Source organism: Pongo pygmaeus, chromosome 9 (genome assembly GCF_028885625.2).
Source record: "Pongo pygmaeus isolate AG05252 chromosome 9, NHGRI_mPonPyg2-v2.0_pri, whole genome shotgun sequence".
NCBI lineage: Eukaryota > Metazoa > Chordata > Mammalia > Primates > Hominidae > Pongo > Pongo pygmaeus.
Genome location: NC_072382.2, coordinates 87,276,768 through 87,302,789, shown reverse-complemented (window position 1 = coordinate 87,302,789; position 26,022 = coordinate 87,276,768). Strand labels below are relative to the sequence as shown.

Below are 26,022 nucleotides of genomic sequence, written 5' to 3'. Positions count from 1 at the left end.
TATATTTACAGTGTACAATGTGAGGTTTTGATATATGTATATGTGGTGAAATAATTAAATCAAAGTAATTAACATATCCATCACTGCACATACAACTTTTTTGTAGTGAGAACATTTAAAATCTATTGTCTTAGCAATTTTCAAGAATACAATACAATATTCTTAACTATCATCACTATGCTGTACAATAGATCTCCAGAATTTATTCATCCTAACAGTTGGAAACCCTGTACCCTTTGACAGTATCTCCCCATTCCTTTCTTCTTACCCCCAGGCCCTGTTAACCACCATTTTACTCTCTGCTTCTATGAGTTCCACATATAAGTGAGATCTGTAGTATCTGTAGTCTTTCAGTGCCTGGCTTATCTCACTTAGTATAATATCCTTTAGGTTTACCCAGATTGTCATAAATGACAGAACTTCCTTATTTTGAAAGGCTGAACAATATTACATTGTGTGTGTGTGTAAAACATTTTCTTTATCCATTCATCCATTGATGGACACTTAGGTTGACTTTCTATCTTGGCTGTTGTGAATAATGCTGCAATGATTGTGGGGATGCAGATATCTCTTCAATATATTGATTTCCTTTCTTTTGGATATATATCCAGAAGTAGGATTGCTGGGTCATAAGGTAGTCCTATTTTTGATTTCTGAGGAACCTCTACGTGATTTTCCATAGTGGCTGTACCAATTTACATTCTGACCCACATTGTACAAGGGTTCCCCTTTCTCCACATCCTCACCAATACGTATTATCATTTGTCTTTTTGATAGCTATTCTAACATGTGTGAGGTGATACCTCACTGTGGTTTTAATTTAACTTGCATTTTCCTGATGATTAGTGATGTTGACCATTTTTTCATATACCTGTTGGCCATTCATACTTCTTCTTTTGAGAAATGTCTATTCAGGTCTTTTGACTTTTTTCTTTCTTCTTTTTTTTTTTTGAGACGGAGTTTCGCTCTTGTTGCCCAGGCTGGAGTGCAATGGCACAATCTCAGCTCACTGCAACCTCTGCTTCCCGGGTTCAAGCGATTCTCCTGCCTCAGCTTCCCGAGTAGCTGGGATTACAGGCGTGCACCACCACACCCGGCTAATTTTGTATTTTTAGTAGAGACAGGGTTTCTCCATGTTGGTCAGCGTGGTCTTGAACTCCCAATCTCAGGTGATTTGCCCACCTTGGCCTCCTAAAGTGCTGGGATTACAGACGTGAATCACTGCACCCAACCCTTTGCCCATTTTTAAATCTGGTTATGTGTTTTCTTGTTATTGAGTTGTTTGAATTCCTTGTATAGTTTGAATACTAACCTCTTATCAGATATATGGCTTGCAAATACTTTCTTTCATTCCATAGGTTGTTTCTTGTCTTTTTTCTCCTGCACATAGGTTGTATTCCATAGATTGTTTCTTTTTCTATAGGAAGCTTTTTAGTTTGATGCATTCTCATTTGTCTGTTTTTGTTTTTGCTGCCTGTGCTTTTAGGGTCATAACCAAAAAAAGTCATTGCTGAGGACAACGTCAAGAAGCTTTTTTCCTATGTTTTCTTCTAGTAGTTCTACAGTTTCGGGTCTTATGTTTAAGTCTTCAATCCATTTTGAGTTGTTTTTTTTTTTTGTATATGGTGTGAGATAAGGGTTCAGTTTTATTCTTTTGCATGTAGATATTCCAATTGTCCCAATACCATTTATTGAATAGTCTGCCCTTCTCTCATTGTGTGCTCTTGGCACCTTTGTTAAAGATCAATTGACCATAAATGTGTGGAACTATTTCTGGACTCTCCATTCTGTTCTATTGGTCTATATGTCTGTTTTTAATGCCAGTACCATGCTATTTTAGATCACCTGTACTTCTATGTGACCAGCCATAAATCAAATATTCCCATAACCCCCTCCTAAGTTTCAATGGTTTCCTAGACTGGCCAACAGAACTCAGGAAGGCACTTTACTTATATTTGTATTTTAAAGGATACAAATGAACAGCCGATGAGCAGTATAGGGGCAAGGCCCAGAAAAGTCCCAAGCATAACAGCTTCTGTACCATGGAGCTGGGGTATGCTACCCTCCCAGAATGAGGATGTGTTAACCAACTGGGAAGCTCTCTGAACTCCATTGCTTATGGGTTTTTATGGAAGTTTCATTAAGTAGACATGATTCATTAAATCATTGACCATTGGTGATTGAACTCAATCTCTACCCCCTCTCCCCTCCCCAGCAGAATGGGGATGAAAGTTCCAAGTTTCTAATCAAGACTTGGCCTTTTTGGCTTCCAGCCCCTATCCTGAAGCTACCTAGGGGCCCTCAGCCACCAGACATCTAATTAGCACGCAAAATATAGTCTTACCCTTATCATTCCCAGGATTCCAAAATGTTTCGGGAGCTGTGTGCCAGGAATCTGGGACAAAGATAAGACAAAGATATTTACTTTTTATAATACCACAAAGGCCATCTTTGCTTGCTGCTTCTTGTTATCTGGTGATGTTGTTAAGCATGAAGAAATCATTCTAAAATCTGAGGCAGAAAGTTAATATCAATAACTGAAACTGTACAGATTTAAATGTGTGTTGACTTTAACTCAGAATGCACATCCATTCAGATGTTACTTATGCACATTCACAAGGCACATTTGAAGCCTATGCTGTGAATGAAGAGTAGTCTGGGAGGCCCAGCAGCCCTTAGCAATTTGGTCTTTACTTGGAGTTTGTATTTCCTTCCTCGCTTTTTATATTACGTGGCCTTGTCTCATGATGGCACCATTGTGACATATTGTACCGGCTGGCCACACTCTGTTCAACTGTTGTTTGCTTAATGCATTCTCTCATGATAAACTGGACCCAAAGCTTACCTATTCTGCCCCCCACCCCAACTTTAGAATGGCAGGCAAATGATGAAGCTTTCCCATGGGAGATTCCTTTTATTTCTTTTTAATATTTTATGTATGTATTATTATTTAGAGACACTGTCTCTCCCTCTCTCTGTCACCCAGGCTGGAATGCAGTGGCACAATCATAGCTCACTGCAGCCTAGAATTCCTGGGATCAAATGATCCTCCTGCTTCAGGCTCCCAAAGCGCTGGGATTACAGGTGTGAGCCACCACGCCTGACATCTGCAGGAAATTCTAACTTTATTTTCACCACCATTAGTTCAATTATGGTCAAGAATTTGCACATACAAGTCTTCTAAGCAGCTTTGTATTGCTTAACTCCATCTTTTGCAATCATCTAAGCTACTGTTTCTGTATTGATGTTATGCAAACATATACCACTTTATTGGTAAACTGTTTGTTATTTTGTTTTTATATTTTAGTTGGTTCTACTTCTTTGGGTATCTTTTCTATTGTCTTATTCCTTAATGTGTATGCTTTAAATGTGTATGTCTGAGATACTGTTGAAAAAAAGATTAATTTTACATTTGAATGGCTGGTAAATAACAAAATTTTAGTGGACATTTATTACAATAAATAAAAGAGAAGAGTAAATTCTTGTGGCTTTCTATGAAATCAGTTTTCTTGTAGCATTATACTCACCTAATATAGACTAAACAAAACATTCCTGTGCTTAACAATTAGTAGCAAGTCCATGCCATTCACTAAATATTTATTGAGGACTTACTCTGGGCCAGACACGTATGGGGTAGAGCTCACAGGACATAGAAAGATGCTGTGTGTCTAGAGTTAAAAGAGCAACAACAGGCCCTATCACTCTTCTGCTTAAAATACTTGGATAGCCTTAGATCCAAATCAGTTCAAAATATTCCTCTCCCATCCAGACACTGGCTCAAGGAGCTCAAAAAGGGAAAAGGTGGCTTTAAAATACTGAGCTGTGGCTGGGTGCGGTGGTTCACGCCTGTAATCCCAGCACTTTGGGATGCTGAAGCAGGTGGATCACCTGGGGCTAAGAGTTTGAGACCAGCCTGGCCAACATGTTGAAACCCCATCTCTACTAAAAATACAAAAAATTAGCTGGGTGTGGTGGTGCACACCTGTAGTCCCAGCTACTCGGGAGGCTGAGGCATGAGAATTTCTTGAACCCAAGAGGTGAAGGTTGCAGTGAGCTGAAATTGCGCCACTGCACTTCAGCCTGGGCAACAGACCGAACATTCTGTCCGAACAACAGCAACAACAAAAAGATGCTAAGCTGTGCCTCTGACCCTGCATTTTTTCCTCTTTGCTATGTCTTAGTACTTTCTGGTCATGTTTCATATTAATTATTTCCGGTTTCCTGTCAGCTTTGAATTAATCTTAGCTTTGTCCCCTGGGCCCTCACTTTCAGATCATCCCAGTTCTATTCCACGCATATTATGGGGAGAGTCTTACCCTACCCATAACCACACCCAGCTTCTGTAAGTATAATCCCAGAATGGCATCTGAGACCCCACTTGCCTGGCAGAGGAGTTTCGGTGTGTAACATCAAAACATAGCTTTGATGTTACTATTCCTTACTTTAAGACACAAAATGCTTTTAGATCTGACACATGTTCATTTCACTAGCTTGTCTCCTGCCATTCCTCAACTAGGATGTTATGGATCTGTCCTATTGAATTTCTTGAGCAGTTTCTGGAGCAAGTAATTTTATTTCCCATCTCAGTTTTTGCACATGGCACATTTCCTTCTCATAAAAACCCTTGTTCCACCATCCCCAATTCTCCAGCTATCTCCTCCTCTTAAACTCAAAGCTAGTTTCAGGGGTCGCATTTCCCAAGAAGTTCCAGTCTCACTTAGATGTTTCTCCTCTAGGCTACAGTGTTTATGGCACTATAGCAATTGCTTTACTTATGTGTCTCCCCCCGCTCCCAGATCTTGAAAGAGGTTACCACGTTTTATTCGACTTTTTTTTTTTTTTTAAAGAGTCTCACTCTGTCACCCAGGCTGGAGTGCAGTGGTGCCAGCTTGGCTCACTGCAACCTCTGCCTCCCAGGTTCAAGTGATTCTTATGCCTCAGCCTCCCAAGTAGCTGGGATTATAGGTGGGTGCCACCACGCTTTGTATTTTCAGTAGAGACAGGGTTTCGCCATGTTGCCCAGTCTGGTCTAGCATTCCTGAACTCAGGCAATCTGCCAGCCTCAGCCTCTCAAAGTGCTGATACTGCAGGCATCAGCCACCATGCCCAACCTTTTATTAGACTTTCTATCCTATCCCTAGCCTATGATAGGGACTCATTAAGTGACTATTGAGTAAATCAGTGAATGAATGAATTAATGAATAAGTGAATATATTGCCTAATACATCTACTTAAAGCCTCTTAGAAAGCAGGTGTGGTATGAATTGTAAACAAACAATAGTACTACAATCTTAATATGGAGGGTGAAAAATAGAAAGGTCTTCAACAGATAATATTTTTTTCTATTTATGTATGTTCCTTTTTTTCTAGATATGAGCAAAAGTCTGAGTGCCAATTGCTGAATCAAGATTTACCCAAATGTTACCAAAACCAATGGCAAGTTAGTCAAATATAGGACTCATCAGTGAATTAACAATCATTGAGTATCTATTATGTGCACATCACTGTTTATAAGAATGTTGTGATTTAGTGAGGGAGCATATACAAAAATTACCCTGAGGAAGGGCAGACTGTAATAATCAAATTAGAGACTCAAACCACATTCTGTGGGATTCAAATGGAAAAAAAGATTAATTCTTATTAGAAGTAATCAAGTCAACAATGTATGGGTTGGGCACAGGCTGTGAAAATCAGGACAACCAGCTAATTAATGTTGCACAGAATAAATGATGAATTGAATAACATCTATTGCTTGTCAGCTGGTTGTTTTGCTCTTCAACTGCCCTAACCTCTGACTGACATGGAAGTAAGAAAGAAGAAGGAAGTGCAGCAGGACTCAAAGGGGAAGAAATGACTCTTGCTAAAGAAGGAAGAGAAGTGGAACCAACCACAGGGAGGAGAGATGGGGTAAAAATTGTTTTGAGGCCGGGCGCGCTGGCTCACGCCTGTAATCCCAGCACTTTGGGAGGCCGAGGCGGGCGGATCACGAGGTCAGGAGATGGAGACCATCCTGGCTAACACGGTGAAACCCCGTCTCTACTAAAAAAATACAAAAAATTAGCCGGGCGTGGTGGCGGGCGCCTGCAGAGGCTGGGGCAGGAGAATGGTGTGAACCCGGGAGGCGGAGCTTGCAGTGAGCCCAGATCGCGCCACTGCACTCCAGCCTGGGCGACAGAGCGAGACTCCGTGTCAAAAAATAAAATAATAAAATAAAATAAAATAAAATAAAATAGTTTTGATTCCGTTGTAGCATTTCCTTGAGTCTCTTCAGTTCTAAGAATAGGGAAAGGAAGAAAAGAAGAGAGCCTGTCATGGAACCAAAGGAAGACAGCATCAAAATAAGGAGAAAAGAGCAAAGAAGCAGAAACAACTTGGAATTATGCCACAGAATTATGCCACCATACTGCTGCTTATAAAACGTTCATACTGAAAACGTTTTAGTGACGGTACAAATAAAAAGGTAGAGGAGGCATGGTTGTAGATAACGGTCTAAGGAAAAAAGTGTGTTACTATGGTTATCATTAGAACTTTTCACAAATAGTCCCACTCTTTCCATTAATGTACACTGGGGGATCAAACTGCCACCTCCTTTGAGGATTTATATGGCTGTGTGGCTTGCATTGGCCAATAAAATGTGAGGGGAAGTGACAGATATGTAGAGTGTATGAGAAATACCTTTCAGCCCCTGAGATTTGGAGTGTTAGTATTAGCTAACCTGTCTTTACTAATACATTTACCCACAAAGAAAAGGAAAAGATTGCTAATATTTATGCAAAAAAAAAGATTGAGAGAGATAAATTTGTGGGACAGGTCAGAGGAGTACTCTAAGAGTTGGATTTAAGTTAGAAATAAAATGTAAAGCTAAATAGTTAGCATTATAAAATGTGTAATAATTTCTTTCTTCTAATTATTGTATGTCTTTCTCTTTGTAATATTCTTCTTCATACACAGCATCTGCTTTTTACAGTTTCAACTACTGCCTCAATGTGAACAATTAGAAACTCATCTATCTGATTTTGACCATAATATTCACATTTCTAACTGCCTATAAAAATGTACATATTTTAAAAGACTCCCAGTACAACTGTTCACACATGTTCATGTCTAAGAATGAAACAATGAAACTCCCTAGAAGACCAAACCTCCCCCAAAAAAATTCCTTTCCTCTTCCTGTTAACAAAATCTCCCCTCAAGCTTTGCTAGTTAACTTAGATAACTTCCTCCTTATTCCTCTTTATTCAATCTCTGCTTCAAAATGCCTCTCAGATTTACCACTTTCTCTACTCACATCTCAGCTACCCTAGTCCAAATGTATTTAACTCATAACTGGACCATGGTCATAAACTCCTCTCCTCCTCTCCAATATATTCTCCCACCCCTCCATCCTGTCCACTCTTTCCAGACTGATGTTCCCTCCACAAAGGTCCTCTGCGACCCCTCAGCCTTGTGTCCAACAGCATTCACCATAGCCTGCCCCTCCAGGCCTCTCCCACTGCTTACCAGCTGCTGTGCTCAGGCTGGCGTGTTTGGTGTTTGCTGTGCTGTGAGCCATTCTGCTCATTCCTCCTTCCTTATTTTACCAACATTTTTACCTCCAACTCTGCAAGTGCTCTCACTTTCATCTTCCTGATAAAAAATCCCACACATCTTTAAGGCTCACCTTATATCCCTTTTCCTCTTTTCCCAGAAGACTTTCTCAACAAATCCCACCCAAAGAGATCTCTTCCTTTCTCTACCCACATAGCACTAGTCACAGAGTTTAAAGCTCTCTGAGAAGTCATATAGAACAATCCTTCAATTTTATAGCTGAGGTTGAGAGACTTGGTTAGTCCTGCAACCAGTTAGTGACAACTAAAACTAGAATCCAGATGTCTTGAATGCATTTTCTTTCCCGCTACATTTTACTGCCTTTTCTTTGTTAACTGCAAGATGTTTTACAGTTTAATCCTATTCAACCTTATATTTTGTTTAGTGTTTAAAAATCATGTATCCCTGATTAGATCATAGGCAGCTTAGGAGCAATGATGTGATGCAGGGTCTATATTAGGTAAAAAGCCCTATTTGGGGGGGCATCTAAGGCCGCCGTTCACAGTAAGGTTTAATGTAGGGCCTAACCATTAAACTAATATGTTTTGGAATAATTGGGAATCTGAGCCAGGAACACAAATCAAACCAAGGAGAAAAAATAAGAGAGTAATTTAATGTCAGGAGCTTAGAAAACCAGAATCAAGAGAAATGAGGAAGGTTCCAGAGTACAAACTCCTTGGTTGAATTATAGGTGGTTCAAGAGAGGTAGGTCAATAGGGACATGTTCCTACCCAACTCCTAGAACAGCGGGTATAGGAAGAAGAAAACGGATCCTTACCAATATGCCCACAAGGATCCTCTGTCTAGCTAGAGAAGATGACCCTAAAAGGGGACACCAAGCACGAGAAAGCATGATTTCTAATTATAGAAGGTCTTGCCAGCCAGAGAGGGGCTGAGCAGGGAGGCCAGAGCTGCTCAGATCCTAAAGGTGCTAAGATGCCCTTAATTGGCTGTTGGCACAACCCCATAATCCTCCTGAGGCAGAAGGATTGCTTGAGCCCAGGAGTTCAAGCATTTGGTGCTCCCTTTGCAGGCTTCAGAGTGTAGGCTCATCAAAACCTATCCCTCTTGAACCCTGGCCCAGGCCCCTGGACAGAGGCCTATGCCTCTTAACTCATGTCCTGGCTGCAGGACAACAGATCTAGTCTACCAGTGATTGACTTGGCCTACCTGTGCTAACTCCCTATATTTTGTTAACATAAATAGCTTAGCATGGAGTATAAAAGATATTGCATGCTTTTACCCCACTTTTCGTTTCTTGTTTTATTTCCCAAGGTATCCCTTTACTTATCTTACATGATAGCCATCCAGGCAGCCACAATTCCTCACATATAATATACACTTTCAGGCCTCCTTGTGCTGTTCCCTCTGCCTAGAGTGCTCTTCCTGTTCCCTTCCCACTCTATCTGACTGACAAGAATGTATTTATGTTTTGAGATCCAACTCATATGCTTCTGCTGTCATGAAGTATTCTCATATCCCCCCTAATTAGGACAGAGGAACTCATTCCTTTCTCTAGACTCTCATAATCAGTTACTTGTGTTTTTCTTATAGCACTTTTTTAAAAATCTGCTTTATAGTATGGTATAGTTTTAAAACTTCACTATATTATGTTCAAGCACCTTGAGAACAGGAACTATGTCTTAATTGTCACTGTACCCTCACAGGACCTAGTCCATCCTGTTGAATAAACATGTTGGGCTAGGCCAGGCATGGTGACTCACATCTGTAATCCCAGTGCTTTGGAAGGCTGAGGCAGGGGGATCACTTGCGGCCAGGAGTTCGAGATCAGCCTGGGCAACATAGCAAGAGCCTGTCTCCACAAAAAATAAAACTAAAATAAAAAACTAGCTGGGCATGGTGGCATGCACCTGTAGTCCCAGATATTTGGGAGGCTGAGGCAGAAGGATTGCTTGAGCCCAGGAGTTCAAGGTTACAGTGAGCTATGATCACACCACTGCACTCCAGCCTAGGTAACAGAGCAAGACCCTGTCTCTCTTAAAAAAAAATTAATAAAATAAAATATGTTGGGCCAAGTCTTGAATTGTTGTTTCTATTTTCTATTTTTTAAACAAACTATTTTTTAGAGCAGTTTTAGGTTCACAGCAAAATTAGGTAAGTCCAGAGAGTTCCTATGTATCCTCTGGCCCAACACACACATGGTCTCTCCCACAATCAACATTCTGCCCCAGAGTGGTACATTTATTACAATGAATGAACCTACATTGACACATTGTTACCACCTGAAGTCCCTTGTTTACATTAGGCTTCACTCTTGGTGCTATATGTATATGGATGGGTTATGACAAATGTATAATGACAAGTAGCCACCACTGTATCATACAAAGTAGTTTCACTGCTCTAAACGTTCTCTGTGTTCTGCCTGTTCATCCCTCCATTCCTGCTAACCCCTGGCAACCAGTGATCTTTTTTACTGTCTCTGTAGTTTTGCCTTTTCCAGAATGTCATATAGCTGGAATCATAAAGTATGGAGCCATTTTAAGTTGTCTTCTTTCACTTAGTATAATTATATGGATTTAAGTTTCCTTTATGTCTTTTCATGGAGAATAGAGAGAATGCCACTCTTTTCATGCTTGATAGCTCATTTCTTTTTAGTTCTAAAAAACATTCCATCCTCTGAATGTACCATGGTTTATTTACCGGTTCACCTACTGAAGAACACCTTGGTTACTTCCTAGTTTTGTCAATTATGAATAAAGCTGCTATAAACATTTGTGTGCAGGTTTTTGTGTAGACATGAGTTTTCAACTTATTTGATTAAATACCATGAAGCATAATTGCTGGATCACATAGTAAAAAGATGTTTGGTTTTGTGAGAAACTGCCAAGCTATCTTCCAAGGTGGCTTTGCCATTTTGCATTTCCACCAGCAATGAATGAGCTTTCTTGTTTCTCCATATCCTCACCAGCATTTGGTACTATCAGTGTCTTGGATTTTTGCCATTCTAATAGGTGGTAGTAGCTCACTGTTTTTTAAATTTGCAATACCCTGATGACATATAATGTTGAGCATCTTTTAATGTGCTTATTTATCATCAGTTTATCTTCTTTGGCAAGGTACTATTCTCTATTTTTTACCTAAGAAAAATAAATACATGCCAATTTTTGAAACAATATACTGGTTTACAAAGTAAAAAGTTGAAGTTCTCTCTCTCTCAATCTCACTACCCAAAAGTAATCACTGTTAACATTGTCTTCATTCAAGACATGTTTTTATGCATTTACATACCTACATATGTATATTTTTATGTACTCATTTGATTTTTCTTTTAATAGTATTTTATGAGTTACTTTTTAAATATATGTTAAAGGTATATTACTTTACTATATCCTGGAGACCTTTCAATGTCAGTAATGGGTGCAGAATATGCCAGAGGATGAATGTGCTATAAAGTAACTAATCAGTTCCTTATTGGACATCTATGTTGTTTTTTAAATTTTTCTTTCTTTCTTTTTTTAACCTTTAGGCAATTCTGTAATGAACCACCTTCTGTATATATATACATATCTCTGTACAACAATGCCAGTATATCTGTGGATAGATTCTTAGAAATGGAATTGCTGAGTCAAAGATTACATAATTTAACAACATGATAGGAATTGTCCTCAAACCGCCAAACTATGCACAGGAGACTGTTCAAGTTTACACTCCCATCAAGTGTTAGAGAGTAGTTCAGTATTCAGAGAAGCCATAGGAGTTTTAAATAGGTGCCTCAGGAGCTACTGGGGAAAACAAGTGAGTAAGAAAAGGGCTGGTAGTCCACACAGCAATCTCCTTACCTCTTCAGTGAGAACGCCTCTCCTTTGATCAACATTGTTTATTGGGTTTAGTTTAAAATTCCTCTTGAGGAGAACTTTCTGGGACTAAACATTTGAAAATCTTTGAAATAAAAAAATTACCTGTTTTTAAGTGACAAAAATTATTAATTTATAAGTTACTTAGGAATGCTCTCAGGTGCAAGTAACAGATGACCCAAACACAGCAGATTGAATCGGCGAGGGTACAATTTTCTCATGTAACATAAATGCAGCAGCTGTATTTGTTGGGTGGCTCAGTGGCCTTTTGGGCTTTTCCTTCGTGGTTGCAAGATGGCACCACTCCAACTCAAGCATCATGTTTGTATTCAAGACAGAAGGAAAGGGAGACAGTTTGTATCAGTCACTCTGGCCCTTTTATCATAATTGCAAAAGTGCCCTTAGAAAAAGTCTGCTTCTCCCTAAGATCTTTGCTCAGATGTTATTGGGCAGAGCTTTTTTGTGTGTGTAGTGTCTAATGGTTGCAAGGGAGGTTGGGAAAAGTGATTCATTTTTTTTCTGGCTTTTATAGTGGAAGCAGGCAAAAGATTAGTTGGGTGTAGTTGTTGGGTTAGCCGGTCATCATGTTCTGCCCCTAAGTGCTCAGAATACTGAAGACAAAAGATGCAATGACAAACAAGATAGTCCTTATTCTTTTTTTTGTTTGTTTGTTTTTTGTTTTTAGATACAGCTATAATTTTATTACAAAACCGTTCTTTTGGCATTAGTTAGTTACAGTGATAGCAAGATAATTTGAGTGTGCAGACTAGCTCTGATGGAACCACTGTATTCCCTGCTTACTGAACCAAACTTCAGCTACCTCATATCGATTACATACAAGTGACCTGCAGTTATTACTGCTACAAATCTTGACGTGTGTACCACTGAGGGAGGAGCTGATGCTAAGGGATTCGATTACATGTTGATAAGACTACAAAAGTTCCTTTATGGGACTTTTTCTTCCTCTTCCCATCCCATGACTTTGCTTTAGAACAATCACATTGCTTAGAGCTAGTCTGAGTAGCAGCAGCACCCAAGGAGCATCAGCTCTTGTTAAAAAGCAATACCTGTGTGATGCACTTTTACACCACAGGCAAAGGGAAGGATCACCCTCATTTTAAACTCCTGCAGAGTCCCTTAATAAAACATAAAAGTATTCCATCAAGTTCTTCTGGGTGGTGTTATTGCTGTACATTTGTTGGTGAGTTATTTTCTGTGCTGTGTTTGCTTTGGAAAGATCTTCCAATATATCTCCAATATTCCTTTCTTATCGTGTCCTTTTCTTTAGCTAGGATTTCACATAACCCTAATGCGTTATTAAGAATGTCTTCCTTATTGACACACTGGTTTTCTAGCATGTCTTCATAGACATCCACAAGAAAGGCAATTAGGTAGGGGGAACTATGACTTGGTTGTAAATCAAGTAATTGATTTAACAGATTAGGATTCTTGGAAAGACCACCATCATGCAAAATTCCTTTCAAATAGTTCCATGAACTATTATGTGGTACTAGTTGAATCATTTCCAGAGTGTATTGGACTTCTTTCTCCAATACAGCACAATCATTGTAGCCAGTGGTGTTAGAAATAACGAAGTATCTTTGGTTCCAGACAGAGATATTTCTCACATCCTCTTTGAGAAGTTGGTCCACATACTGCAGCTCATTATCCCAAAGTTTAAACTCCTGAATAACCCATTGTCGATGCTGCCAGGCATGATAATTCTTTGCATCCCGATTAAGAATATTATCAATAAATTCAGGCTCCTGAGATGGATCTCTTAGCCATTCCACCATTACTTGCCTATTGTGCCATACTAGATAGTTTTTGGGCTGCCATTCACTTATTGCAGTGATGTAGTTCATTTCCTCATGTAGATCCTTCTGAAGTGACTTTAAGAGAACTCTCTGGAAATGTCACACTGTATAATTGGCTGCATTTAACTCAATAGCATCCCGGGTTACCTTAAAACTCGTTCACTTCTTTCTTCATGCTGCAGCACAGCTCGGAAGTAATCAAACATCTCTAAATTTGTCACTATAAATGATCTGGACCACGGGATTGGGGCCATCATTCTGCGGCACTGGATCTGTATCAGCCCATTCTGCTCTGTCCCTGTACGGGACATAGGAGGGTGAATCCAGGCTCAGAAACCCGTCGTCGTCCATGGGGTACGCCACGGCTTCCCCGGCCTCGGCTGCCATCTCTTCCTCGTGCTGCTCCTGGGGCAGCGGTGAGTGCAGCTGCGGCGGGGGCTGCTCCAGCTGCCCGGGCTCACCGCCTTGCGCAGCCTCTTCGACCCCCTCAGTGGCCTCCACCTCAAGATAGTCCTTATTCTTAAGTTGTTAACAAACAGAAGTAAAAACAAACCAGTTTTATTGCATATTGGTGAAATAAAAACATTATATGTCCCAATGAAAAATATGTAGAGGAGATATTAGAGGCCCAAAGGAGAGAATGGTTAATTCTATCTCAAGTGAGGAGGGGTGGTAGGAGATCAAATAAGACTGTATCCAAAAAGTGACATTTAAACAGAGTCTTGGAAAATAAGTAGATGCTCAGTGGGTGAAATATATTCTAGGTAAAGGAATGGAGGTTCTGAGACAAAAATCCACGTGATGCATTCCAGGAGCTGCAAGCAGTTCATTATGACTGAGGAGGAGATTTGGAGCTAGATGATGACCCAGGAGACCTAATGAGAGATGAAGCTGGAAATCAATGCTGGGACCAAGTCACACAGAGGGCCTCCTGTGTTTCACAACAAGGACTCAGGAAACCCTTGTGATCTGGACAGTATCATTGAGATTGTGTCACCTAAGCTGTCCAGTGCAACCATGAAGTGGAAAGCATGTGAAAAAAAGTGTAAAGTACCTGAAACCTTTATTGGATTTCCCTTTCACCTGGGTGCAGCTACACTTTAACACCCGAGTAGCCTGCACACTTGCTAGCCCTATTGGGTAAATACTACTGAGTCCTTAATCAACTATTGAGTTGTATTTGCCACCAACTCCTAGGGAAAGTTACTGCGCTTCTCTGGGCCTCAATTTCGTCATCTATAAAATAAAAATTAACCTTTGTAGTATAGAATTTTACTTTTTTTCCCCCCAAATGTTTTCAGATGCTTGATTCAGGAACATCAGTCTGGTATAATTAAAGGGAAAACAACATCAAGAAAGGCTTTTGAGTCAGAAAGACCTGGGTATGAATCCTGGTTCTCCATGTGTTAACAGAGTTACTATGTGACAACTGCTTGAACTGTGGTTTTCTCATATACAAAATAGGGATAATGCACCTATCAGTGCCTGAAGCATAGCTATTACCCAATAAGTAGCACTGTTTTTATATTGTTTTTAAAATTTACATCTACCCTATAAGGTAGGTGAAATAGGTCTAACGTTACCCTAAAGTTGAAGATCCAGAGGCTTACAGATATTAGTAATTTGACAAAAGAGCAGCCAGCTAGATAAGTGGTAGAACAGGGCACAAATCCAAGTTCTTATTCTTTTCATAAACGATGCAGCTTCTTTCCTCCAAGTGGTAGGATGGGATTCAGATCTCTGTGATGCCTGTCAAGCGAATGATTTTATAAACAAATTAGATAGCGCCACACCTTCCTTAAATCTGAGCTCAGGGAACAGAAAGGCCTGGGTTATCTCATGCTTTATAATCATTTCGGGATGTGTGACTGGGATACTCTAGCCCTGTGTCTAGCTTTAGCATGACTATAACCTGCCAGGAGAGGGAGCTCCTACTGACTCCATGCTAAGGTTACAGATACCCTGGAGACTTCAAGGGCTGCAGCACAGCGGGGGAAAGGAAGGGTGGGGTTTTCCTTGTTACGGGTAACGACTACGCAGCTTTCTGGGAATGCATATTTTGGGAAAAACATTGACATTATTTTAAAAAAAAGGTGAGATTATGACACAGAAAGAAATGACCTTTACCAGGAGGAAGTAGAAAGAAAAAAAAGAGGAAGTGACTAGAGCAAAGGAAGACAAAAGGAAATTTGGCACAACAGGGTAGGTTTTGTTAATGCTGCACTTTTATTTAAATAGAAGGTAGACAAATGAAATATTTTTAGACTCGTACTTCAGGAACATAAGAATGGAATGAATGTTTTAAAAAATCTTCTGAGAACAGAATTAGCATGTGTCCTCCTAATAATTATTTCCCTATTTTGCTTCAATAAATATTACCTTGCCATATGTCCAAACCCTGTGCTAGGCACTAAAGATATGGAAATTAACAATTGAGCTCTTGATCTCAAAGAATGGTCAGTACAGCAGAACAGACTTACATATGAGCAGTAAATTACAGGAAAGCCTGCCACCTTCTATGCTCTGGTTGCTAGTAGAGGACAGAGGAGACAGCTCTTATATCACCATGGGGGAAGGTCAAAGAATATTTATGATAATTACAGATAATTTTTTTGTGGGCACTCACCACCTGGCAGGCAGTCTGCCAAGTGCTTTATGTGGATTATGTCATTTGAGCCTCATAATAATGCAGGTGTTATTCTGTGATTTTCATTCTTTAGATGTGAAAATAGAGAAGCAACTTTTCCAAGATCATAAGTGGTGGAGAGAAGTTTTCCAAGGAGAAAACCTGGGCTATATATTAAAAACAACAACAATAAAATCAGACAGAACTGAAAGAGAAGAAGGATGGTGAAAAGGGGAAATGGGGGAGAATATTCTGTGCAGAAATAACAGTATGAAAGAGGCTGGTCAGCAAGTGACAGCAGATTGCAGTGGAAAAATCACAAATTGTTCAATGTTACTGGAGTGTTCAATGCATGTGGGGGGGTAGAAAGAATTGAAATTAGAATGATGGGCATGGGTCAGATCACAATGGGCTAGCCATGTCCTGGAAAAGAGTTTGAACTTTATTCTGAAACCACTGAAGCATGAAATAAGGACAACAAAATAATAAGAATAAGAATATTGTTATCGTGTAGGCTGAATAATGGTCCCCCAAAGATGGTTTCACATCCTGATATGGTTTGGGTGTTTGGCGCCTCCCAAAAACAGAGCCCCATACTTAGTTTAATGCCCTGCTGTTGCTCTCTTGAAATTTTTAATAATTACTTTACAAGGTGCCATCCTGCATTTTCATTTTGCACTGGGCCTCACAAATTATGTAGCCAGTATTGCCTAATTCTAACATTAATCCTGAAAAACAAAAAAGTTATACTCACTTTATAAACCAAGACACTGAAAATCTCAGAGAGGGAGTATAATCCATTAATAAATGCCTTGAATCAGGTAAATTCTGCTACTTGCCAGTCAGGGCCCCTAGGACAAGCTTACTAATTCCTTCCAAGCCTCACTTTCTTCTTTTGCACAGTAATTACAATATCTGCCCTGCAGAATGGTCATGAGCAGTAGAAATAACATATGTAAAGTATTGACACAGTGCTGGCAGATCAGAGGGACTCAGATGGTAGTTGCTATGGCTGAAAGTCCAAGACTTAGTAAGAGATGAGGAAGGATTTCATGCCTATAGTTTTCTTTTTTTTTTTTCTCTCGGACTTGTATTTTGGAAGATCATTCTGGCACAATGTGGGTTGGTGAAATGTAAGACCAGAGGCAAGAAGACCAGTTCAGAAACTGTGGCAATGTCATAGACAATTTCTGGAAAGACTGTCCATCTCATGCCATCTCTTTTTTCTTTGATATTTGCCTCTAGTACATAGAAGTCGTCCTCCAGAGCTGTGTCCCCATCACATGACTCAACCTTCCTAAACTTCTTAGTCTTTGTTGGTCCCCAGATTTCCCCAGAAATTTGGAATTTTGATCCAAGAGATGCAGAGGCTAAGCATTGTTGGAACCAAGTCTATTCGTAGGAGACTCTCCAGAGAAGGCCCAAAGCAACCTGCTTGCTGCTGAGGTCCCTGGAGCCATTCTGAAGCCTGCCTCTCCACAATGATTTCTCAGTTTCTCCTTTCATTCCACACATGTATACATTCAATAAATCTTTTTGCATTCCCTTCTGAAGCAACGAGTTACAACCAATAGAACCCTAATACATGTAACAATGCTAGAGTTATTGGGAGAAATGGTTGAAACATTAATCAAATTCGTGTAATAGGTTTAGGGAGAAGAAGGTGCACATTTAGGAATATGTAGGTGCAGAAGAAAGAGTTTGGAGTGCCTTCCACATTTCTGGCTTCAGTGACTGGGTTGATGTTGCTACAGTCATAAAGGTAGGGCTTATGGGGAAAAAAAGGAGTGATCGGAGGGGAAGATACTGGACTTGAGGTGCCTAGAGGACATTCAAATGGAGACATACAGTTGGAAATTAGATATGTGCTTCTGGAATTCAAGAGCGTAGTCTAGGCTGGCAATACATATTTGGGAATTTTCAGCATTTAAATTGTCATTACCGCCATGGGGGTGAATGAGATTGCCCAGAGTATTAAGTTAAAAAAGAAGGATCCAATAATGAAATCCTATATTTAATACCGATGTATAAGAAGCAGGTAGAAGGAAAGAAACGCTGAAAGGAGGCTTAGAAGGAATGGCCAGGGAGGGAGAAGCAGAACCAGGAGAAGTGCCAAATGAAAGGAGAATGTGGAAAAGGATATGATATCTAAATCAGTTCAGCATCATTACCAGTGTCCTCTTTATCTACAGCTGAGGCCGCAGTCACACCATCAAACATACCTCCTGAGCCTGCTCCCAGACCCAGGGATTTTTTTTTTTGTAAGACAGAGTCTCACTCTGTCACCCAGGCTGGAGTGCAGTGGCGCGATCTTAGCTCACTGCAGCCTTCGCCTCCTGGGTTCAAGCGATTCTTGTGCCTCAGCCTCCAAAGTAGCTGAGATTATAGGTGCCTGACACCACGCCCAGGCTAATTTTTGTATTTTTAGTAGAGATGAGGTTTCACCATCTTGAACTCCTGACCTCGGGTGATCTGCCCTCCTTGGCTTCCCAAAGTATTGGGACTACAGGTGTGAACCACTACGCCCTGCCCAAACCCAGGGAATTTCTTTAAGCTCCATCTTCTGCCCTTTGCTATGGCCCTAGATTCTCCCATACTGCTTGGCTTTTTTGGATGGATGGCTTAGAGTAACAGCTGATGGCTGTTAAAATATTGTGAGTTCACCAACAATGAAATAAATGCAAATTGAAACAGCCTAAGATTGTTAAGATTCAGGCCAGGTGTGGTGGCTCATGCCTGTAATCCCAGCACTTTGGGAGGCCGAGGCAGGCAGATCACCTGAGGTTAGGAGTTTGAGACCAACCTGGCCAACATGCTGAAACCTCATTTCTACTAAAAAATACAAAAATCAGCTGGATGTGGTTGTGCACGCCTGTAATTCCCAGCTACTGGGGAGGCTGAGGCAGGATAATGGCTTGAACTCGGGAGGGAGAGGTTGCAGTGAGCCAAGATCATGCCACTGCACTTCATCCTGGGCAACAGAGTGAGGTTCTGTCTCAAAATAAAAATAAAAATAAAAAATAAGGTTCTATCATGTACCTGTACCTGATATGGTTTGGCTCACTCACCACCCAAATCTCGTCTTGAATTGTAATAATCCCCATGTGTCAAGGGCCGGGCCAGATGGAGATAATTGAATCATGGGGATGGTTTTCCCCATACTGTTCTCATGGGAGAGAATAAGTCTCATGAGATCTGATGGTTTTATAAATGGGCATTCCCCTACACAAACTCTCTTGCCTGCTACCATGTAAGACATGACTTTGCTTCTCCTTTGCCTTCTGCCATGATTGTGAGGCCTCCCCAGCCATGTGGAACTGTGAGTCAGTTAAACCTCTTTTCTTTATAAATTATTCAGTCTCAAGTATGTCTTTATTAGCAGTGTGAGAACAGACTAATACAGTAACTATATCATTAATATACACGAATAAAGCAATAAAGCCTTATGTTGGCAGAGGCTGTGGAGAGCAAGGCAAGTGCAAATTTTGCTGATAGCATTTTAGGTACAGTCAACTTTTCTGCAGAGTAACCAGGGAAGCAGTACATGAGCTGTATGTGTCCTTTGTTCCACTTTGGAACACACCTCAAGGCCATAAGCTAAAGGAAAAATGTAGTAAGCAGTGAAGATTCTAGTCCCACTATTTATAATGGCACAAAATGAAAACAATCCAAGTCCCAAGCTTTAAAGTAATTTTTAAATAATATCCAACTAACTGATTTGGAATGCTGTGTAACCATTAAAAATGATAACCATGTGAACATGGAAACATATCTATGAAATAATGTTAAGTGAAAAAAGCAAAGCACACTAAGTGTCAGTGAGGGCATAGGAAAGTGGGAACCCTCAACATATTGTTGGTGGGAATGTAAAATGGTACAGCCACTTTCGAAAACACAACCTGGAAGTTCCTCAAAAAGTTAAACATAGAGTTATCATTTGACAATGTCACTCCTAGGTATATACCCAAGAGAAATGAAAACATATGTCCACACAAAAACTTGTACACAAATATTCATAACAGTACTAGTCATAATAGTCAAAAGGTAGAAACAACTCATGTCCATTGGCTGATAAAATGATAAACAAAAGGTGCTATACTTACACAATGGAGTATTATTTGGCCATAAAAAGGATAAAGTAGGTACATGCTTCAGCATGGATGAACCTTGAGAACATTATGCTAGTGAAAGAAGGCAGTCACAAAAGACCACATGTTATATAAAACCACTTCTATGAGGGAAGATTCAGATGTGATAGTAAAAGGTACAGGGTTTCTTTTTGAGATGCTAAAAATGTCCTCAAATTGATGTGGTCATGGTTATACAACTCTGTGAATATACCAAAAACCACTGGATGTACACTTTAAGTGGGTGGATTGTATAGTATGTGAATTATATCCCAATAAAGCTATTACAAAAATTTTTAAAAATCATTAAATGGTATGTTTACAGTGGGTAAATTTTATGAAGAAATATATAACATACATACAAAAACCTCAATAAAGCTTTTTTTTTTTTTGAGACGGAGTCTCGCTCTGTCGCTTGGGCTGGAGTGCAGTGGCGCAATCTCGGCTCACTGCAAGCTCCGCCTCCCAGGTTCACGCCATTCTCTTGCCTTAGCCTCCTGAGTAGCTGCGACTACAGGCGCCTGCCACCACGCCTGGCTAATTTTTTGTATTTTTAGTAGAGACGGAGTTTCACTGTGTTAGCCAGGATGGTCTCGATCTCCTGACCTCATGATCCACCTGCCTTGGCTTCCCAAAGTGCTGGGATTACAGGTGTGAGCCACCACGCCCGGCCAAGCTTTTTTTTTTAAAAAAAGAAAAACACACTTGGGCACGGTGGCTCAACACCTGTAATCCCAGCACTTTGGGAGGCCAAGGCGGGTGGATCACCTGAGGTCAGGAGTTAGAGACCAGCCTGACCAACATGGAGAAACCCCATCTCTACTAAAAATACAAAAAAAATTAGCCGGGCGTAGTGGTGCATGCCTGTAATCGCAGCTACTAGGGAGGCTGAGGCAGGAGTATTGCTTGAACCCGGGAGGCAGAGGTTGCAGTGAGCCAAGATCGTGCCATTGCATTTCAGCCTGAGCAACAAGAGCGAAACTCCATCTCAACAAAAAAAAAAAAAAAAAAAAAAAAAAAAAAAAGAAAGGAAAGAAAAGCACAAACTAGTCACTGCTTTGTATGCATCTGTATTTTTATAAAGTAACAAAGGCTGGAAGATACTGGGAGTCAGTGAAGGTATAACAGAAAGACACCAGATCTGCAATCTAAAGGCCTGGTTCCATTCCTCCTCATCCTGTTATTTTCTAACCATGTGACCTTGTTTGAGCCTTAGTTCTTTCATTTATAAAATAGAGGTATTAGTTCCTACCTCACATGGTTATTTTGAGGCATAAATGTTTAGTGGGTTCATTTTCTTGCCCTTTAGAGTAGCTTAAGCCGGAGGTTAAAACAAGGTGGCAATAAAAGTACAATAACATATGTGAAAGGGATTTGAAAGTGAAATCTCCTATGAAAGAATAAGACAGTCTAGATCCTGATTATGCTTCTGGCCTAGAAAATAGTATCAGCATAGCCTCAGCCTCAAAAAAAAAGGACCATCCTTTTGCCTGAGTGCTTTGAAAAATGCCTTTATAACTGGCCACATGAAAATTAAGAAAAGCTTTCCGCATTCTGAAAATGTACACTAGTTTTAAAGGTAATTTGGGGGTGACACAAAGGAGCTAAGGTGTGTTAATGCCAAGTTACCATAGCAACATGCATGGCTGCTCTATCCTTCCCAATCCTGGGCCTATCCCCAGATGGGATGATGAGCCTAGTAAACACCAGAACTATGCCATTCTACATGAAATTATCTTCTCCATATGCAGACAAGGGAGACATTCGTGCTTTCCCACAAATAACATTTGAAGGGAGAAGCCCTAAATGTTTCCAAAATAATCTCCTCTCCTTTCTCCAGAATCAGAATCAAGATCCTGTACACCCATTGCAATGCCTGGCGTGCAGTAAGTATTCAACATATAGCTGTTTAATGGATGACTGGTCAGAATTTACCTAGAAGTCCAAGGTTGGAATAGAACACCATTGTTTATTAGGAAAAAGAGACTATTAAATAGGCCAGGAATTTCAGAAAGGAGATTTAAATTCATACTCCACATAATTTGGTGTCTGTTCCAAGCCACACAGCATTTTCACATCTGTATCTTCCCTGTTTATTAAATTTCTTCAGCCCATAGCTAATTCCTCTCAAATATCATACTTGTTACACAGAACAGACACAATGCGATTTTACCAGTGTTATTCAACCTGTTACAAGGCACACATTTTCAAAGGCTGTGCAGGAACAGCATGTGAAAATGGCTTCATGAATGTGCTGTCCTCCACCCTTCCGAGTTCTTGGCTTGATCTTGCTAGAGAAGGGAGCCTAAGCGGGCCTGCATCTGGGTAAATTGTTTCCTCCTTGAAAAGGGCAGAGGAAAACGTCAGTAGTGCCAAGAGGGCTGTTTTTGAAATCATTCTTGCGGGATTGGAAAGCCTCTCTCAACTCAGGAGCCAGGCTCTCAGTCCCACCACTGAGTCAGGCTTTGAAAGTAGCTCATATCTGCTTCCCCCATATAGTCTCACATTTTTGGCAGAACCTCTGGGTTCTTTCTCTCTTGGAAGACATTTCCTTCTTGTAATCTCCTCACTCTTTGTATGAAACCCCTGAGGTCAAAGGGGAAGAACAGTAAGGTCTCCTCTTCACCACCCTATTTTCAAAGAACTGTTTCAAACCAACAGCAATAACAGCACCTGCCAACTGCCAATCATTGGCACTTTGCAAACATTATCTCAGTTAATCTTCAAAAGTCCTTGGAATACTTGGAAGGCAAGTACTTTTTATTCTCATTTTATCTTTGAGGAAATCAAGGCTCAGAGAGATTTTAGTCAGTGGCTGAGCCATTATTTAAACTCAGGTCTAGCTGGCCCTGGTGGCTCATGCCTGTAATTCCAACATTGGGAGGTTAAAACAGGAGGATCGCTTGAGCCTAGGAGTTTGAGTCGAGCCTGAGAAACATAGCAAGACTATGTCTACGAAAAAAAAAAATAAAAAAGTAGTAGGGTATGGTGGCATGTGCCTATAGTCTTAGCTTCTCTGGAGGCTGAGGTGGGAGGATTGCTTGAGCCCAGGAGTTTAAGGTTACAGTGAGCTATGATTGCATCACTGTACTCCAGCCTGGGTGACAGAGTAAGACCATCATGTCTAAAAAACAAGCAAACAAACAAACTCAGGTCTGAGTATATGCTTTCATCTAAAATAGCTAAAAACAACAAAAGCAACAATAACTTTTGCCAACATTACTCTGCACTAGAGAGTTTGGGGAGAGCCAAGGAAGAAAATCCTGGCTTGAACAATACCCTCACATTGCTTAGACCTTAATCATACTAATTTTAGACCTTAATTGTAGTAGCATATGTGTTGTGCTTGGTGGCAGTAGGAAAGGACTGAGCAGGAAATACTGGACCCAGATTCCGGCTGGTTAGAAAGAGTAACAGATACCAGAGGTGGCTCTGCTTCTAATGCTCTTTCATTTCTCTCTCTTTCCATCCTTTAAGACCCATCTCTGTGAAAACTTTCCTGACCACCCACATGCTCCCCAGCATTAATCCTTTATTTTGTGTTCCCATTGAATTTTGTTACATCTCGGTTATAGCCCTTTCTTATATTTTATTTTAATATACATTTCCTAACTGGCTAGAGCATCTTGAGGCCAGTACCAGTGTCTTAGTCCTCTTTGTACCCAGCACCTTTAACAGTTCCTGGTTAATAAAGCCTCAAGTCAATGTTGCTACTCAATAAATCATGACCTTCTCTTTATCTTGGTTTTTCAATTTTGAACCAGTATCCTCACTTTCCCTACATTCTGACTTGGATGGAACTTACATTCTTCTTGGCTGCCCAGCGTCTGAGCCCCCTTCCTGTGTCTGGGGAAACTGCCATTGCATGAGACATGCTGGGAGGTAGAATGTGTCTTCCCCTGATGGAAGCTGGAAAACAGGCCAGACGGTTGGCCTCCTGGGTCCCTGGCAGCTGGTGCACAAGCATATGACCTAATCTTGGCCCCCCTGATATTACTGCCTGAGACTCTAAGTTTGAAGCAAATGACCCAAGAAACTGGGACAGTTTAGAATTTGTGCTGGTGGCAGCACTGGTGTCCACTGCTCGGTGGGAGAGGAAGCAGCATTTTCACCAGGATGTTTCTGAGGTGAGGTCTTCCCCGTGGTTCTTTTTTAGTTCCTGTCCATTTTCCTAGCTTGATTCTCTAGACTGCTTATCATTTCTGTGATCTTCACACTATCTCCCTAATAAACTCTTTTTTTGACTAAGATAGTCAGAGTTAGCGCCTGTTACAACAAAGAGCCCTGACTGATGGACTTGGTGGCCTCATAGTACATGGTCCTGGGTCCTGGGAAACCAAATGCCAACTTCTTCCTGATTCAAAATCAAGGCAGAGATACAGAATTACTCCTTAGTTTGCCATACTTTTAACTTTTCACATTCATTGTTACATTTCATCCTCACAACTCTAACAGTAGGCAAGTGGGGTGGGTAATAAAATGAGGTTTTAAAATAAGAAAAGTGAAGCTCAATTAGTCTAGATGGCTTCCCTGAGGTCCCCAAACTGATGGCAGAACTCAAACTACAATCCAAATCTTCTGATTCCCAGCCAAAGGCTCTTCATAGGTAAATAACACTGAATTAGTTATGTTTTGACTTTTAAAACATTCATCCAAAAATATTCATTAAGTATCCATTATGTGTCAATCATTGATGAGGACAACAGACTCCCTCTATTATAGGCTCAATACTATGGTTTCTGAAAAGTACTATAAGTATCAGTATAAATATGTATATTAATAATACTCTACATTTGGGAAAGAGTATAATACTGTTGTTAAAACCTAAGCCAGGCTGCTTGGGACCAAGCCCTTGCTCCCCTCCTTACTGTTTGTGCATAGCACATGCTGTCAGTGTTCTGTCCATAACCTCTCAGCCCTCCCCTGTGCACCCTGAAGTCTGCTTACTGAAAACACTTGTGACTCACTGCCTGAAGAGCACGCTGGGCCCCTGTGCAAGGGAAGCTGGGATTTCCAGAGTTAATATCTGAGAAACAGTCCTCAAACAGTGACAGATGGAGATTTGGAGAGAAACACCCCAGTTTCCTTGCCTCTTGGGGGAAATACTTCAGAGGCATATTCCTCACTGTCTTCCCAAATTTCCCAGTGGGATTGAGCTCCAGGTACCCTCAGTGGTAATGTCTTTGATAGCACACACCTTATTGGCTCCTTCTCTTCTGCACCTCGCTTCCCCACTTTCTGACTGGGGTTTCCTAGGATCACCCCCCAAATAAACTACCTTTGCTTGAATCCTTTTCTCAAGGTCCACTTCTGAGAGAACCCAAACCAAGACACCATGAGACCTTGGGACTATGACTCAATAAGGCCCTGTAAAATGAAGATTATATTTCCTGCCTCATAGAGACACATTCATGACACAAAGTAGCCTGGCTCCTGGTTTCACATAATCAACACTCCCTGTTCACCATTGTTGTGTCTGTCGCACCGTTTGTTTTCAGAGCGCTTGCCCACGTGTCTTCCTTCTCAATCAGAGGAGTTTCATCTCTTACCACCCCACCACACCTGCCTGGCTCCATGCCAGATGCAGTTCTTTACTTCAGCCCTGCCCTCCAGTTTACATGTGTCTGAGATGACCAAATTCCTTCACATATTTGTGACTCAGCACATGGTGCTCTCCTTGCCTGGGTATACTTCCCCCTCCCCACATTTATCTCCTACCTATCAAGCTCCCGCCCCAGGTTGACCTCCTCTAGGAAGCTTTCCCCCATTCTCCTCCCTTCCTCTTCTCTTCTATCCACATCATACATGCCCACACACCCACACACTGGGGCATTCAAGGAGGGCATCTCACCCAGGCGTGCTCTCTCCATCACTGCATATCACCTAGAACTGTAGTTATTGGCTTTCTTACCTGCCTGCTTTGCTAGACTGTGAACATCTGTCTACAGCAGAGACTGTATCTTTTATTTCTATATTTCTTGTGCATAGCCTAGTGCCCATCTCAAAAAATGTGAAATTTTTCAGTTGAGGAAACAGAGGCTTAAAAGCTT

At 40.8% G+C, this 26,022-nt stretch overlaps 1 pseudogene; it reads right to left on the bottom strand.

Annotated features, from left to right (window-relative positions):
- Nucleotides 1-12,583: 12,583 nt before the first annotated feature.
- Nucleotides 12,584-17,793, bottom strand: LOC129008703 (protein farnesyltransferase/geranylgeranyltransferase type-1 subunit alpha-like; annotated as a pseudogene).
- Nucleotides 17,794-26,022: the final 8,229 nt, after the last annotated feature.